This window comes from Perca flavescens, chromosome 12 (assembly GCF_004354835.1).
Source record: "Perca flavescens isolate YP-PL-M2 chromosome 12, PFLA_1.0, whole genome shotgun sequence".
Classification (NCBI taxonomy): domain Eukaryota; kingdom Metazoa; phylum Chordata; class Actinopteri; order Perciformes; family Percidae; genus Perca; species Perca flavescens.
Window position 1 is genome coordinate 25,479,999 of NC_041342.1, and position 18,104 is coordinate 25,498,102.

Consider the following 18,104-nt stretch of genomic DNA (forward strand, 5'->3'; position numbering starts at 1 on the left):
TTAACCCAAAACAATGAGCTGAAAGGATCATTCCCTGTGGGGTTGTCACCATTAGCAACCCCTTTAACATTACACAAAGTCATTTAATCCATTGTTAATATGAAATATGTGGATATGGTGCAGCTTTAAAATTAGAGTCTCAGTATCTTTAAAGCAGTCTAGCAGTCCAACAATGTAATAAATCCTTGAAATCGGTATGTCCAAAATCCATTGCAAGGGTCTAACAATCAAAAATAGTCCATTTGTTTAGGGCAACCACCAACCGGTGAGTGGGTGTTAAAGGGTTAAATATATAGAGGAATGATGACATTTGTCATTTATATTCAAGGGATTTGTTGTTCTTGTTCTGTTGACACGCTGTTTGTTATTTTAATGCTAATGCTTCGATTGAAGGATTACATGGTGCTCTGCAGAATGAGACAATTCGCTTATCAAACCTTTTCAAATCCCATTAGAATTAGATACATTTTAAAATGTGTGAGATACAACAAAAAGGCTGTTCTTCTTCCTAACGTTTCTTCAGATTTTCTATCTAACAATAGCAGTACAGTTATACTTGGTACATGACTAAATGTACCCGCCTCGAAATGACAAAGCAATTGACTTTCTTGTTAACCTCCCTTGATATATATACAGTATATATATATATATGGATTATGGTTATGAGTTGGGCAGAGGAAGGCAACATAACTGTTCAGTATTTAGTGGCTCGATACTTAGAAGTGCTTTCAAGGTCTGCAATCCCGCACGGCCGTTCACATTTCACAATGTGACAGTCGCCCGCTGAGGGATGATGGGAAGGAAGCAGACACCGTGACGGATAGGGATGAAGGACACACCCTGGTGCTGGAAAATCAGTTACATCAGTGTCACAAAGACAACTAAAGGTTTTACCTACACTTTATTTACTGTCTGAAGTGGGATAGGAAATAATTGATATGTATCTGGTTTTACTCTACACCACCAAATGCCATACTTTAGTACATACACTGTATTACAGTGATTCCCAAGTCTGACAAACCTACATAGCCTTGTCAGATAAACTCAAGCCATTTTTATCAACACCACCCATCATGTTCCAAATATGTTCTTTAGAATTTGATGTCATTTAATAATATTAGTTATATGAGCCTATTGACCTCATGCTTTTCAGCAACTAGAAGGTGCTCGGACTCCATTTTAACTTACCCTGCACCATTGCGAGTGTACATTGAATTCTGTTATTGCTGGTCAGCTTGTGCATACATTTTAGGTAATATCTGACCAGTTTTATAATATAACATACAGGTATACTATTTATGACAAACTATACAATGTCTTTTTATGACTTTTTTAAGGCATTTTATGACACTATACTATAACTTTTACAACATACTATACTATGAATTTGTTATGATGTTTTATAACATTCTATACTAGGACTTTTTATGACATACTATACTATGACTTTTTATGACATTTTCTGACAAACTTTACTTTTTCTGACACTATATTATGACTTTTTTCTACATACTGTAATATGACTATTTTATTACTTTTTTTGACATACTATACTATGACTTTTTTATCACTTTTTTTGACATACTATACTATGACTATTTTATTACTTTTTTTCGACATAATATACTATGACTTTTTTTGACATACTATACTATGACATTTTTTTGACATACTATCCTATGACTTTTTTATTACTTTTTTAACATACTATACTATGACTTTTTTTGACATACTATCCTATGACTTTTTTATTACTTTTTTTACATACTATACTATGACTATTTTATTACTTTTTTTTGACATACTATGCTATAACTTTTTTCGACATACTATACTATGACTTTTTTTTATCACTTTTTTCGTCAAACTATACTATCACTTTCTTCAACATGCTACACTATGCGTTTTCATGACACTTCTCGGTGTCTTTTTTATTACTTTGTTCTAAGTACTATGCTATGACTTTTATCGACATACCTATACTATGACTTTTTTTCAACATGCTATACTATGATTTGACCTTATGTGTCAAGGCATACACTATATCTATATATCTGCACCTGCGCTACCAACTGAGCTAACCCGGCCACTACTATGACTTTTTATTACTTTTTACGACATACTATGCTATGAGTATTTTATCACTTTTTTCGACATACTATACTATGACTTTTTTCAACATTCTATACTATGACTTTTAATGACTTTATTTGACATACTATAATATGACTATTTTATTACTTTTTTCAACATACTATACTATAAATCTTTTCTGACTTTTTTTGACATACTATACTTTGTTTCTGACTTTTTTTGACATTTTTTTGACATACTATACTATGAGTATTTTATTACTTTTTTTGACATACTATACTATGACTTTTTTATTACTTTATTTGACATACTATACTATGACTATTTTATTACTTATTTTTTTTTTCGACATACTATACTATGACTTTTTTTTTTTTTTGACACACTATACTATGACATTTTTTTGACATACTATCCTATGACTTTTTTATTACTTTTTTGACATACTATACTATGACTATTTTATTACTTTTTTTTGACATACTATACTATGACTTTTTTTTGACATACTATCCTATGACTTTTTTATTACTTTTTTTACATACTATACTATGACTATTTTATTACTTATTTTTGACATACTATACTATGACTATTTTATTACTTTTTTTCGACATACTATACTATGACTTTTTTCGACATACTATACTATGACTTTTTATTACTTTTTACGACATACTATGCTATGAGTATTTTATCACTTTTTTAGACATACTATACTATGACTATTTTATTACTTTTTTTCGACATAATATACTATGACTTTTTTTGACATACTATACTATGACATTTTTTTGACATACTATCCTATGACTTTTTTATTACTTTTTTGACATACTATACTATGACTATTTTATTACTTTTTTTTGACATTCTATACTATGACTTTTTTTTGACATACCATCCTAAGATCTTTTTTACATACTATACTATGACTATTTTATTACTTTTTTTGACATACTATACTATAACTTTTTTTGACATACTATACTATGACTTTTTTTTATCACTTTTTTCGTCAAACTATACTATCGCTTTCTTCAACATGCTACACTATGCGTTTTCATGACACTTTTCGGTGTCTTTTTTATTACTTTGTTCTAAGTACTATGCTATGACTTTTTTTCAACATGCTATACTAGATTTGTTTTTATTTTATTCGACATACTACACTACGAAATTTTTTTTTTTTTTTCTGCCTTTACTGGATAGGGCAGCTAGATATGAAAGGGGAAGAGTGAGGGGGACGACATGCAGGAAATCGTCACAGGTTGGACTCGAACCCTGGACCTTCTGTGTCAAGGCATACACTATATCTATATATCTGCACCTGCGCTACCAACTGAGCTAACCCGGCCACTACTATGACTTTTTATTACTTTTTACGACATACTATGCTATGAGTATTTTATCACTTTTTTCGACATACTATACTATGACTTTTTTCAACATTCTATACTATGACTTTTAATGACTTTATTTGACATACTATAATATGACTATTTTATTACTTCTTTCAACATACTATACTATAAATCTTTTCTGACTTTTTTTGACATACTATACTTTGTTTCTGACTTTTTTCTGACATTTTATACTATACTTACTATACTTTGATTTTTTTTACTTTTTTTTAACATACTATACTATGACTTTTTTTTTCAACATTCTATACTATGACTTTTAATGACTTTATTTGACATACTATAATATGACTATTTTATTACTTTTTTTACATACTATACTATAAATCTTTTCTGACTTTTTTTGACATACTATACTTTGTTTCTGACTTTTTTTGACATACTATACTATGACTTTTTTCAACATTCTATACTATTACTTTTAATGACTTTATTTGACATACTATAATATGACTATTTTATTACTTTTTTCAACATACTATACTATAAATCTTTTCTGACTTTTTTGACATACTATACTACTTTTTTATTACTTTTTTTTTTTGACATACTATACTATGAGTATTTTATTACTTTTTTCGACATACTATACTATGACTTTTTTATTACTTTTTTTGACATACTATACTATGACTATTTTATTACTTTTTGATTATACTATGACTTTTTTTTTTTTTGACATACTATATTATTTTTTTGACTTTTTTTATTTTTACATACTATACTATGACTTTTTATTACTTTTTTTGACATACTATACTATGACTTTTTTTTGACATACTATCCTATGTCTTTTTTATTACTTTTTTGACATACTATACTATGACTATTTTTTTTATTACTTTTTTTGACATACTATACTATGACTTTTTTTTGACATACTATCCTATGACTTTTTTATTACTTTTTTTACATACTATACTATGACTATTTTATTACTTTTTTTGACATACTATACTATAACTTTTTTTGACATACTATACTATGACTTTTTTTACTATACTATGACTTTTTTTTATCACTTTTTTCGTCAAACTATACTATCACTTTCTTCAACATGCTACACTATGCGTTTTCATGACACTTTTCGGTGTCTTTTTTATTACTTTGTTCTAAGTACTATGCTATGACTTTTTTGACTACCTATACTTTTTTTTTTTTCAACATGCTATACTATGATTTGTTTTTATTTTATTCGACATACTACACTACGAAATTTTTTTGGGCATTTCTGCCTTTACTGGATAGGGCAGCTAGATATGAAAGGGGAAGAGTGAGGGGGACGACATGCAGGAAATCGTCACAGGTTGGACTCGAACCCTGGACCTTCTGTGTCAAGGCATACACTATATCTATATATCTGCACCTGTGCTACCAACTGAGCTAACCCGGCCACTAATATGACTTTTTATTACTTTTTACGACATACTATGCTATGAGTATTTTATCACTTTTTTCGACATACTATACTATGACTTTTTTCAACATTCTATACTATGACTTTATTTGACATACTATAATATGACACGACATACTATGCTATGAGTATTTTATCACTTTTTTAGACATACTATACTATGACTATTTTATTACTTTTTTTCGACATAATATACTATTTTTTGACATACTATTATGACATTTTTTTGACATACTATCCTATGACTTTTTTATTACTTTTTTTGACATACTATACTATGACTATTTTATTACTTTTTTTGAAATTACTATACTATGACTTTTTTTGACATACCATCCTATGACTTTTTTTTTTTTATACTATACTATGACTTTTTTATTACTTTTTTCATACTATACTATACAACATACTATACTATTTTTTTTATCACTTTTTTTGACAAACTATACTATCACTTTTTTTAACATGACACTACTATGACTTTTCGACACATACTTTAATATGACTTTTTATTACTTTTTCAACATACTATACTATAAATTTTTCTTTTTTTTTTTGACTATTTTATTACTTTTTTCTTTTTTTTTTGACATACTATACTATGACTTTTTATTACTTTTTACAACATACTATGCTATGAGTATTTTATCACTTTTTTGACATACTATACTATGACTATTTTATTACTTTTTTTTTGACATACTATACTATAACTTTTTTCAACATACTATACTATGACTTTTTTTTATCACTTTTTTCGTCAAACTATACTATCACTTTCTTCAACATGCTACACTATGCGTTTTCATGACACTTTTCGGTGGCTTTTTTATTACTTTGTTCTAAGTACTATGCTATGACTTTTATCGACATACCTACTGTATACTATGACTTTTTTTCAACATGCTATACTATGATTTGTTTTTATTTTATTTGACATACTACACTACGAAATTTTTTTGGGCATTTCTGCCTTTACTGGATAGGGCAGCTAGATATGAAAGGGGAAGAGTGAGGGGGACGACATGCAGGAAATCGTCACAGGTTGGACTCGAACCCTGGACCTTCTGTGTCAAGGCATACACTATATCTATATATCTGCACCTGCGCTACCAATTGAGCTAATCCGGCCACTACTATGACTTTTTATTACTTTTTACGACATACTATGCTATGAGTATTTTATCACTTTTTTCGACATACTATACTATGACTTTTTTCAACATTCTATACTATGACTTTTAATGACTTTATTTGACATACTATAATATGACTATTTTATTACTTTTTTCAACATTTTACTATTTGACTATAAATCTTTTTTAGACTTTTTTTTTTTTTATACTATACTTTGTTTTTGACTTTTGACTTTTTTTGACATACTATACTATGACTGTTTTATTACTTTTTTCAACATACTATACAATGACATTTTTTAACATACTATACTATGACTTTTAATGACTTTATTCGACATACTATAATATGACTATTTTATTACTTTTTTCAACATATACTATAAATCTTTTCTGACTTTTTTTGACATACTATACTATGAGTATTTTATTACTTTTTTCAACATACTATACTATGACTTTTTTATTACTTTTTTTGACATACTATACTATGACTATTTTATTATTTTTTTTCGACATACTATACTATGACTTTTTTCGACATACTATACTATGACGTTTTATTACTTTTTACGACATATACTATAAATCTTTTCTGACTTTTTTTGACATGCTATACTTTGTTTCTGACTTTTTTTGACATACTATACTATGAGTGTTTTATTACTATTTTCGACATACTATACTAGGACTTTTTTCAACATTCTATACTATGACTTTTAATGACTTTATTTGACATACTATATTATGACTTTTTTCTACATACTGTAATATGACTATTTTATTTCTTTTTTTGACATACTATACTATGGCTTTTTTAATCACTTTTTTCAAAATACTATACTATGACATTTTTCGACATACCTATACTTTGACTTTTTTAATCACTTTTTTTCCCGACTTTTTTCAACATAAAATACTATAACTTTTTATTTCTTTTTACGACATACTATTCTTTGATTTTTTCTGACTTTTTTCGACATACTATACTATAAATCTTTTCTTTTTTTTTTGACATACTATGACTTTTTTTCGACATTTCTTGACATACTACTATTTTTTTTATTTTTTTTCAACATACTATACTATGACTTTTTTTCAACATTCTATACTATGACTTTTAATGACTTTATTTGACATACTATAATATGACTATTTTATTATTTTTTCAACATACTATACTATAAATCTTTTCTGACTTTTTTTGACATACTATACTTTGTTTCATTACTTTTTTTGACATACTATACTATGACTTTTTTCACATTCTATACTATTACTTTTTATGACTTTATTTGACATACTATAATATGACTTTTTAGACATACTATACTATTTTATTACTTTTTTCAACATACTATACTATAAATCTTTTCTGACTTTTTTTGACATACTATACTTTGTTTCTGACTTTTTTTGACATACTATACTATGAGTATTTTATTACTTTTTTCGACATACTATACTATGACTTTTTTATTACTTTTTTTGACATACTATACTATGACTATTTTATTACTTTTTTTTGACATACTATACTATGACTTTTTTTTGACATACTATCCTATGACTTTTTTAATCACTTTTTTTCCCGACTTTTTTCAACATAAAATACTATAACTTTTTATTTCTTTTTACGACATACTATTCTTTGATTTTTTCTGACTTTTTTCGACATACTATACTATGACTTTTTTTCGACATACTATGACTTTTTTCGACATACTATACATGACTGTTTTATTACTTTTTTCAACATACTATACTATGACTTTTTTCAACATTCTATACTATGACTTTTAATGACTTTATTTGACATACTATAATATGACTATTTTATTACTTTTTTCAACATACTATACTATAAATCTTTTCTGACTTTTTTTGACATACTATACTTTGTTTCTGACTTTTTTTGACATACTATACTATGACTTTTTTCAACATTCTATACTATTACTTTTAATGACTTTATTTGACATACTATAATATGACTATTTTATTACTTTTTTCAACATACTATACTATAAATCTTTTCTGACTTTTTTTGACATACTATACTTTGTTTCTGACTTTTTTTGACATACTATACTATGAGTATTTTATTACTTTTTTCGACATACTATACTATGACTTTTTTATTACTTTTTTTGACATACTATACTATGACTTTTTTCGACATACTATACTATGACTTTTTATTACTTTTTACGACATACTATGCTATGAGTATTTTATTACTTTTTTTGACATACTATACTATGACTATTTTATTACTTTTTTTCGACATAATATACTATGACTTTTTTGACATACTATACTATGACTTTTTTTACTTTTTACGACATACTATGCTATGAGTATTTTATTACTTTTTACGACATACTATGCTATGAGTATTTTATTACTTTTTTTGACATACTATACTATGACTATTTTATTACTTTTTTTCGACATAATATACTATGACTTTTTTGACATACTATACTATGACATTTTTTTGACATACTATCCTATGACTTTTTTATTACTTTTTTACATACTATACTATGACTATTTTATTACTTTTTTTTGACATACTATACTATAACTTTTTTCGACATACTATACTATGACTTTTTTTTATCAATTTTTTCGTCAAACTATACTATCACTTTCTTCAACATGCTACACTATGCGTTTTCATGACACTTTTCAGTGGCTTTTTTATTACTTTGTTCTAAGTACTATGCTATGACTTTTATCGACATACCTATACTATGACTTTTTTTCAACATGCTATACTATGATTTGTTTTTATTTTATTCGATATACTACACTACGAAATGTTTTTGGGCATTTCTGCCTTTACTGGATAGGGCAGCTAGATATGAAAGGGGAAGAGTGAGGGGGACGACATGCAGGAAATCGTCACAGGTTGGACTCGAACCCTGGACCTTATATGTCAAGGCATACACTATATCTATATATCTGCACCTGCGCTACCAACTGAGCTAACCCGGCCACTACTATGACTTTTTATTACTTTTTACGACATACTATGCTATGAGTATTTTATCACTTTTTTCGACATACTATACTATGACTTTTTTCAACATTCTATACTATGACTTTTAATGACTTTATTTGACATACTATAATATGACTATTTTATTACTTCTTTCAACATACTATACTATAAATCTTTTCTGACTTTTTTTGACATACTATACTTTGTTTCTGACTTTTTTTGACATACTATACTATGAGTATTTTATTACTTTTTTCGACATACTATACTATGACTTTTTTCAACATTCTATACTATGACTTTTAATGACTTTATTTGACATACTATAATATGACTATTTTATTACTTTTTTCAACATACTATACTATAAATCTTTTCTGACTTTTTTTGACATACTATACTTTGTTTCTGACTTTTTTTGACATACTATACTATGACTTTTTTCAACATTCTATACTATTACTTTTAATGACTTTATTTGACATACTATAATATGACTATTTTATTACTTTTTTCAACATACTATACTATAAATTTTTCTGACTTTTTTGACATACTATACATACTTTTTTCTGACTTTTTGGACATACTATACTATGACTTTTTATTACTTTTTTTTATATACTATTTTTTTTATTTTTTTTTTGACATACTATACTATGACTTTTGACTTTTTTATTACTTTTTTTACATTTTTGACATACTATACTATGACTATTTTACATACTTTTTTTTTATTTTTCTCGACATACTATACTATGACTTTTTTCGACATACTATACTATGACTTTTTATTACTTTTTTTGACATACTATCCTATGACTTTTTTATTACTTTTTTTACATACTATACTATGACTATTTTATTACTTTTTTTTTTTTTACTATACTATAACTTTTTTGACATATACTATACTATGACTTTTTTTATCACTTTTTTCAAAATGACGCTTTTTCAACATGCTACACTATGCTTTTTCACACTTTTTTCGGTGTCTTTTTATTACTTTTTTTTTACTATGCTATGACTTTTTTTTTTCAACATAAATACTATGATTTGTTTTTTTTTTTTCGACATACTACTATTTTTTGATTTTTTTGGGCATTTCTGCCTTTTGGATTTTTCTAGATATGAAAGGGGAAGAGTTTTTTTTTTTACATGCAGGAAATTTTCACAGGTTGGACTCGAACCGTGGACCTTCTGTGTCAAGGCATACACTATATCTATATATCTGCACCTTTTGCTACCAACTGAGCTAACCCGGCCACTACTATGACTTTTTATTACTTTTTTTTGACATACTATGCTATGAGTATTTTATCACTTTTTTTCGACATACTATACTATGACTTTTTTCAACATTCTATACTATGACTTTTAATGACTTTATTTGACATACTATAATATGACTATTTTATTACTTTTTTCAACATACTATACTATAAATCTTTTCTGACTTTTTTTGACATACTATACTATGAGTATTTTATTACTTTTTTCAACATACTATACTATGACTTTTTTTTTTTTTCATTCTATACTATGACTTTTTAATGACTTTTTTTTGACATACTATAATATGACTATTTTATTACTTTTTTCAACATACTATACTATAAATCTTTTCTGACTTTTTTGACATACTATACTTTGTTTCTGACTTTTTTTGACATACTATACTATGACTTTTTTCAACATTCTATACTATTACTTTTAATGACTTTATTTGACATACTATAATATGACTATTTTATTACTTTTTTCAACATACTATACTATAAATCTTTTCTGACTTTTTTTGACATACTATACTATGACTTTTTTCTACTTTTTATGCTTTTTACATACTATACTATGAGTATTTTATTACTTTTTTTGACATACTATACTATGACTTTTTATTACTTTATTTGACATACTATACTATGACTATTTTATTACTTTTTTTTTAAATACTATACTATGACTTTTTTTGACATACTTTTTATACTATGACTTTTTATTACTTTTTTTGACATACTATACTATGACATTTTTTTGACATACTATCCTATGTCTTTTTTATTACTTTTTTGACATACTATACTATGACTATTTTATTACTTTTTTTGACATACTATACTATGACTTTTTTTTGACATACTATCCTATGACTTTTTTATTACTTTTTTTACATACTATACTATGACTATTTTATTACTTTTTTTGACATACTATACTATGACTATTTTATTACTTTTTTTGACATACTATACTATAACTTTTTTTTGACATACTATACTATGACTTTTTTTATCACTTTTTTCGTCAAACTATACTATCGCTTTCTTCAACATGCTACACTATGCGTTTTCATGACACTTTTCGGTGTCTTTTTTATTACTTTGTTCTAAGTACTATGCTATGACTTTTTTTCAACATGCTATACTATGATTTGTTTTTATTTTATTCGATATACTACACTACGAAATTTTTTTGGGCATTTCTGCCTTTACTGGATAGGGCAGCTAGATATGAAAGGGGAAGAGTGAGGGGGACGACATGCAGGAAATCGTCACAGGTTGGACTCGAACCCTGGACCTTCTGTGTCAAGGCATACACTATATCTATATAGCTGCACCTGTGCTACCAACTGAGCTAACCCGGCCACTAATATGACTTTTTATTACTTTTTACGACATACTATGCTATGAGTATTTTATCACTTTTTTCGACATACTATACTATGACTTTTTTCAACATTCTATACTATGACTTTTAATGACTTTATTTTGACATACTATAATATGACTATTTTATTACTTTTTTTTCAACATACTATACTATAAATCTTTTTCTGACTTTTTTTTGACATACTATACTTTGTTTCTGACTTTTTTTTTGACATACTATACTATGAGTATTTTATTACTTTTTTTTTTCACATACTATACTATTTTTACTTTTTACTTTTTAACATTCTATACTATGACTTTTAATGACTTTATTTGACATACTATAATATGACTATTTTATTACTTTTTTCAACATACTATACTATAAATCTTTTCTGACTTTTTTTGACATACTATACTTTGTTTCTGACTTTTTTTTGACATACTATACTATTTTGACTTTTTGATTTTTTACATACTATCTATACTTTTTTCATTTTAATGACATTTTTGACTTTATACTATATAATATGACTATTTTATTACTTTTTTCACATACTATACTATAAATCTTTTTATGACTTTTTTTTTTTTACATATATACTTTGTTTCTGACTTTTTTTTTTTTTTTACTATACTATGAGTATTTTATTACTTTTTTTGACATACTATACTATGACTTTTTTATTACTTTTTTTGACATACTATACTATGACTATTTTATTACTTTTTTTTGACATACTATACTATGACTTTTTTCGACATACTATACTATGACTTTTTATTACTTTTTTTGACATACTATACTATGACTTTTTTTTGACATACTATCCTATGTCTTTTTTATTACTTTTTTGACATACTATACTATGACTATTTTATTACTTTTTTTGACATACTATAGTATGACTTTTTTTTGACATACTATCCTATGACTTTTTTATTACTTTTTTTACATACTATACTATAACTTTTTTTGACATACTATACTATGACTTTTTTTTATCACTTTTTTCGTCAAACTATACTATCGCTTTCTTCAACATGCTACACTATGCGTTTTCATGACACTTTTCGGTGTCTTTTTTATTACTTTGTTCTAAGTACTATGCTATGACTTTTTTTTCACATGCTATACTATTTTTTTCACATTTGTTTTTTTTTTATTTTTTTACTACATACTACACTACGAAATGTTTTTGGGCATTTCTGCCTTTACTGGATAGGGCAGCTAGATATGAAAGGGGAAGAGTGAGGGGGACGACATGCAGGAAATCGTCACAGGTTGGACTCGAACCCTGGACCTTCTGTGTCAAGGCATACACTATATCTATATATCTGCACCTGTGCTACCAACTGAGCTAACCCGGCCACTAATATGACTTTTTATTACTTTCTACGACATACTATGCTATGAGTATTTTATCACTTTTTTCGACATACTATACTATGACTTTTTTCAACATTCTATACTATGACTTTTAATGACTTTATTTGACATACTATAATATGACTATTTTATCACTTTTTTCAACATACTATACTATAAATCTTTTCTGACTTTTTTTTGACATACTATACTTTGTTTCTGACTTTTTTTGACAAACTATACTATGAGTATTTTATTACTTTTTTCGACATACTATACTATGACTTTTTTCAACATTCTATACTATGACTTTTAATGACTTTATTTGACATACTATAATATGACTATTTTATTACTTTTTTCAACATACTATACTATAAATCTTTTCTGACTTTTTTTGACATACTATACTTTGTTTCTGACTTTTTTTGACATACTATACTATGAGTATTTTATTACTTTTTTATTACTTTTTTTGACATACTATACTATGACTATTTTATTACTTTTTTTCGACATACTATACTATGACTTTTTATTACTTTTTACGACATACTATGCTATGAGTATTTTATCATTTTTTTCGACCTAATATACTATGACTTTTTTTGACATACTATCCTATGACTTTTTTATTACTTTTTTGACATACTATACTATGACTATTTTATTATTTTTTTTTGACATACTATACTATGACTTTTTTTTGACATACTATCCTATGACTTTTTTATTACTTTTTTTACATACTATACTATGACTATTTTATTACTTTTTTTTGACATACTATACTATAACTTTTTTCGACATACTATACTATGACTTTTTTTTATCACTTTTTTCGTCAAACTATACTATCACTTTCTTCAACATGCTACACTATGCGTTTTCATGACACTTTTCGGTGGCTTTTTTATTACTTTGTTCTAAGTACTATGCTATGACTTTTATCGACATACCTATACTATGACTTTTTTTCAACATGCTATACTATGATTTGTTTTTATTTTATTCGACATACTACACTACGAAATTTTTTTGGGCATTTCTGCCTTTACTGGATAGGGCAGCTAGATATGAAAGGGGAAGAGTGAGGGGGACGACATGCATGAAATCGTCACAGGTTGGACTCGAACCGTGGACCTTCTGTGTCAAGGCATACACTATATCTATATATCTGCACCTGCGCTACCAACTGAGCTAACCCGGCCACTTCTATGACTTTTTATTACTTTTTACGACATACTATGCTATGAGTATTTTATTACTTTTTTCAACATTCTATACTATGACTTTTAATGACTTTATTTGACATACTATAATATGACTATTTTATTACTTTTTTCAACATACTATACTATAAATCTTTTCTGACTTTTTTTGACATACTATACTATGACTTTTTTCAACATTCTATACTATGACTTTTAATGACTTTATTTGACATACTATAATATGACTATTTTATTACTTTTTTCAACATACTATACTATAAATCTTTTCTGACTTTTTTTGACATACTATACTTTGTTTCTGACTTTTTTTGGACATACTATACTATGAGTATTTTATTACTTTTTTCGACATACTATACTATGACTTTTTTATTACTTTTTTTGACATACTATACTATGACTATTTTATTACTTTTTTTCGACATACTATACTATGACTTTTTATTACTTTTTTCGACATACTATACTATGACTTTTTATTACTTTTTACGACATACTATGCTATAAGTATTTTATCACTTTTTTTGACATACTATACTATGACTATTTTATTACTTTTGTTCGACATAATATACTATGACTTTTTTCGACATGACCTTTTGCAAAATACCTATACTATGACTTTTTGACATACTACATTATGACTTGCCCAGAAGGTGAATTGGCACCTCTCCAGCTACCAGTCCACACTCCGGATTCTGGTCCGTACTGGGACTTGAATCAGCTACCCTCTGGTTCCTAACCTGACTCCCTACAGAGTGAGCTACTGCCATTCCAACATTTCAATGAAATGTATACTACTCAAAACATACTATACTATGACTTTTTATTACATACAGTACTATTACTTTTTAGTATTTTGTATGACATAATATGCTATCAATTTTAATGCAAACACTGTTCTTCACAGGTAACCAATTAGTATGATGTTGGTGTTGGTGCAGGACTCGGGTCCATTTGAAATGAGAAAGCACAACTGAAGAAACTGCTCTGCAGATGTCAAGCAAGACACTCAAGTGCAGCTTGATTCATTGATGTTTTTTCTCTCCACAGGACTCTGCCAGCCCTGTAGGCTTTCTGTTAGATTTTCATATCTGTTGTCTGTTTGACAGGTCTGTTTTTAGTTTTAAAAAATATAGTTTTGACCTGAATTGATTTTTTCGGCTATCAATCATGTATTCCTTAGCGAGAAATCACATGCTTTTCACCCATGCTCTCAATGAAGATCACCATTCAGGCAAAACTATACTATTGAAAATTATAATTAAACAGTATACATATTATTAACTATTTAAATCAATGCACAAGAAGGTTGCTTGCTGTTTGATTTTTTTTGCTACATGTTCTTTGCATGTGCACACAGATATTAAATCTATGAAACTGTTAAATATATATACAGTATATATATGTACTGACCTCACAGTGCCTAACATCATTTCAACATCATTTTACATAGCATCAAAGCTGCATTAATCCAAAACAAAAATGCAAGACAACATCCTGGTGACAGAAATTTATACAAATCCTTCTGGGAATAGCCACTGTCAAGGCAAGGTAGAAATACATCAATACTTCAGCCCCACATATCTCATATTTGACCTCATTTTAAAATCCATTCCCTTATGTTGAACCAAGTTCCAAGAGAGATGAGAACAGATACATGAAAGAAGTTGGATTGGTGAAAAAAAAGAAAGAACTGCATTAGTGTGAGAACCATCCTCACTCAAAGTGTTGATTGATGGGCTCACAGGCAACCTTTGCTATGAAAAGGGAAAGCTAAATATGATTGGTACAGAATCCCAGCAATAACGATTGGCATGCATCCATTTTCTATATTTTGTGAATGTGTATTATGATTGTACTGAACTTTCAGAGAATGTGTTATATCTTTTTTGATAAAAAAAAAAAGTATTGTAACATTGGACAGCTGTATGAATTGAATACCAAAAACCAAAACTGTAAACTCCCACACAAGCATATAAAAAATGCTCAGATTTGGAGAGCTCTAAAACGATTACATCTTTAGCCATAGAACTCTTTCACCATGACAAAATGTTGAAATAATCCCCTTACATATGTGCATTTTGGAAAATGAAAGCCATATTAGTGGGGTGTTCTTAGCAGTAGCAGTGCATTAAACCTTGATTTCCACACTACTATTTTCCACACTTTTTTTCTGCATAATTGTCTGGTTGTTAAATCAATTATGGAGGTCTCTAATCAACAGCACAGCCTGCAGGTACACTGGGGGAGATCTTTGAAAATAATGTGCAATGATTATACGAGGTGCACGCTGTATAAAAATTAAACAACAGTTTAGCACACTCAGCGTGTGTTCAGTGATAGAGGGGGTTGTACAAAACAACAGACACACCTCAAAATGCCAAACACATTGGAGATTTTGAGAATTTGCCATTGTGTCCATGACAACCATTGTAAGCAAGGCTTTGTTGGACATGAAATGACACAGCCTGAGACTTTAAACCCATAGACACAAAGGAAATCCATTTGCTTCCTACGACAACTAAAACAACAGCATTTCACATTTCAACGTTTGAGATAGGCTGCATAATACATCTTCAGCTGTGATAAGGAGCTGTTATGATATGCTTCGGTCAGGTCTGGTTTTTGTGTGTTTGTTTATTCAGCGTTTGGAAAATGTTCTACTTTTGTCCCTGATATTAGCTCAGCTGTCTGCTGTGAGCCTGCTCTTGTTGAATCTGTTCATAGAGTGTCATCTGAAGACTGATCGGCCCATCAAGCTAAACTCTGGTAGGCGCTACAGGATGCCTTTGGCTAAAAAACATATGTAAGAAGTAATTTATTTCACAGACAATTTCATGAGTATTTGTACCGTCAGTGTTGCTGCCATGGGTTGTGTGTGTGTATGTTTGAATGAAATGCCAGATGGACAAAGACAATTTTCTACCTTTGTTGACAAGTATTGTATTCTATTCTGATATTCAAAGCAATAGCTCAACCATTTGGGTAACATGCTTTTTCACTTTCTTTCCCAGAGATGAGAAGAGATTGATGCTGTCTGATCATGTCTCTGTGTTAAGTAAAAAGCTGAAGCCAGAAGGTGATTAGCTTTGCTTAGCATAAAGACTTAAAGCAGGGGTACACAGCTAGCTTGGCTCTCAAAAATACTTATTTTTAATACGCTTTTTGTCAGTTTATCTATTCACCCATTATTTCTCAGCAGAGCATCTATAGCACTGGTGGACTGAGGGGGGTAAAATATAATAAAGTGCTCTAGTGCCAGATACACACCTGAACTGAAGCGGTGTGAAAAGCCACGAAGCGGAGATATTTTCATTTTGGCGCCAATGTTATTCAATCTGTCCTGCCACGCTGCGATCAGGATCAGCCGCAAAATTACGAATCCCACTATGGCCACGCCAAAACCCGCCCTACGAAGCAGTTCGATTGGTTGGGGTTAGGCATTTGACCTCGAGTGGTTAAGGTTAGGATAGCCGATTGGTCAGGGGATAGGACCTGTACAAATGGGGTTATGTTACCTTGTGTAAGCATGGATGCCTGGCCAATAAATGGTTTCAGCATCTCCTCTATTTCTTGCGAGCGAATGTGTCAAGCCAGGTAGGTAATCATATACAGGAAGACCACAGTGCAGCTAGATACTTTACAACATAAACCAAATTTCAAAATAAAACGCTAGGTTCATGGCGATTTTAGCTGTCTTGACTTTGATAAGGCACACGGAGACAGAGACCGATGGACGGACAGACAAAGTGACACACTCAC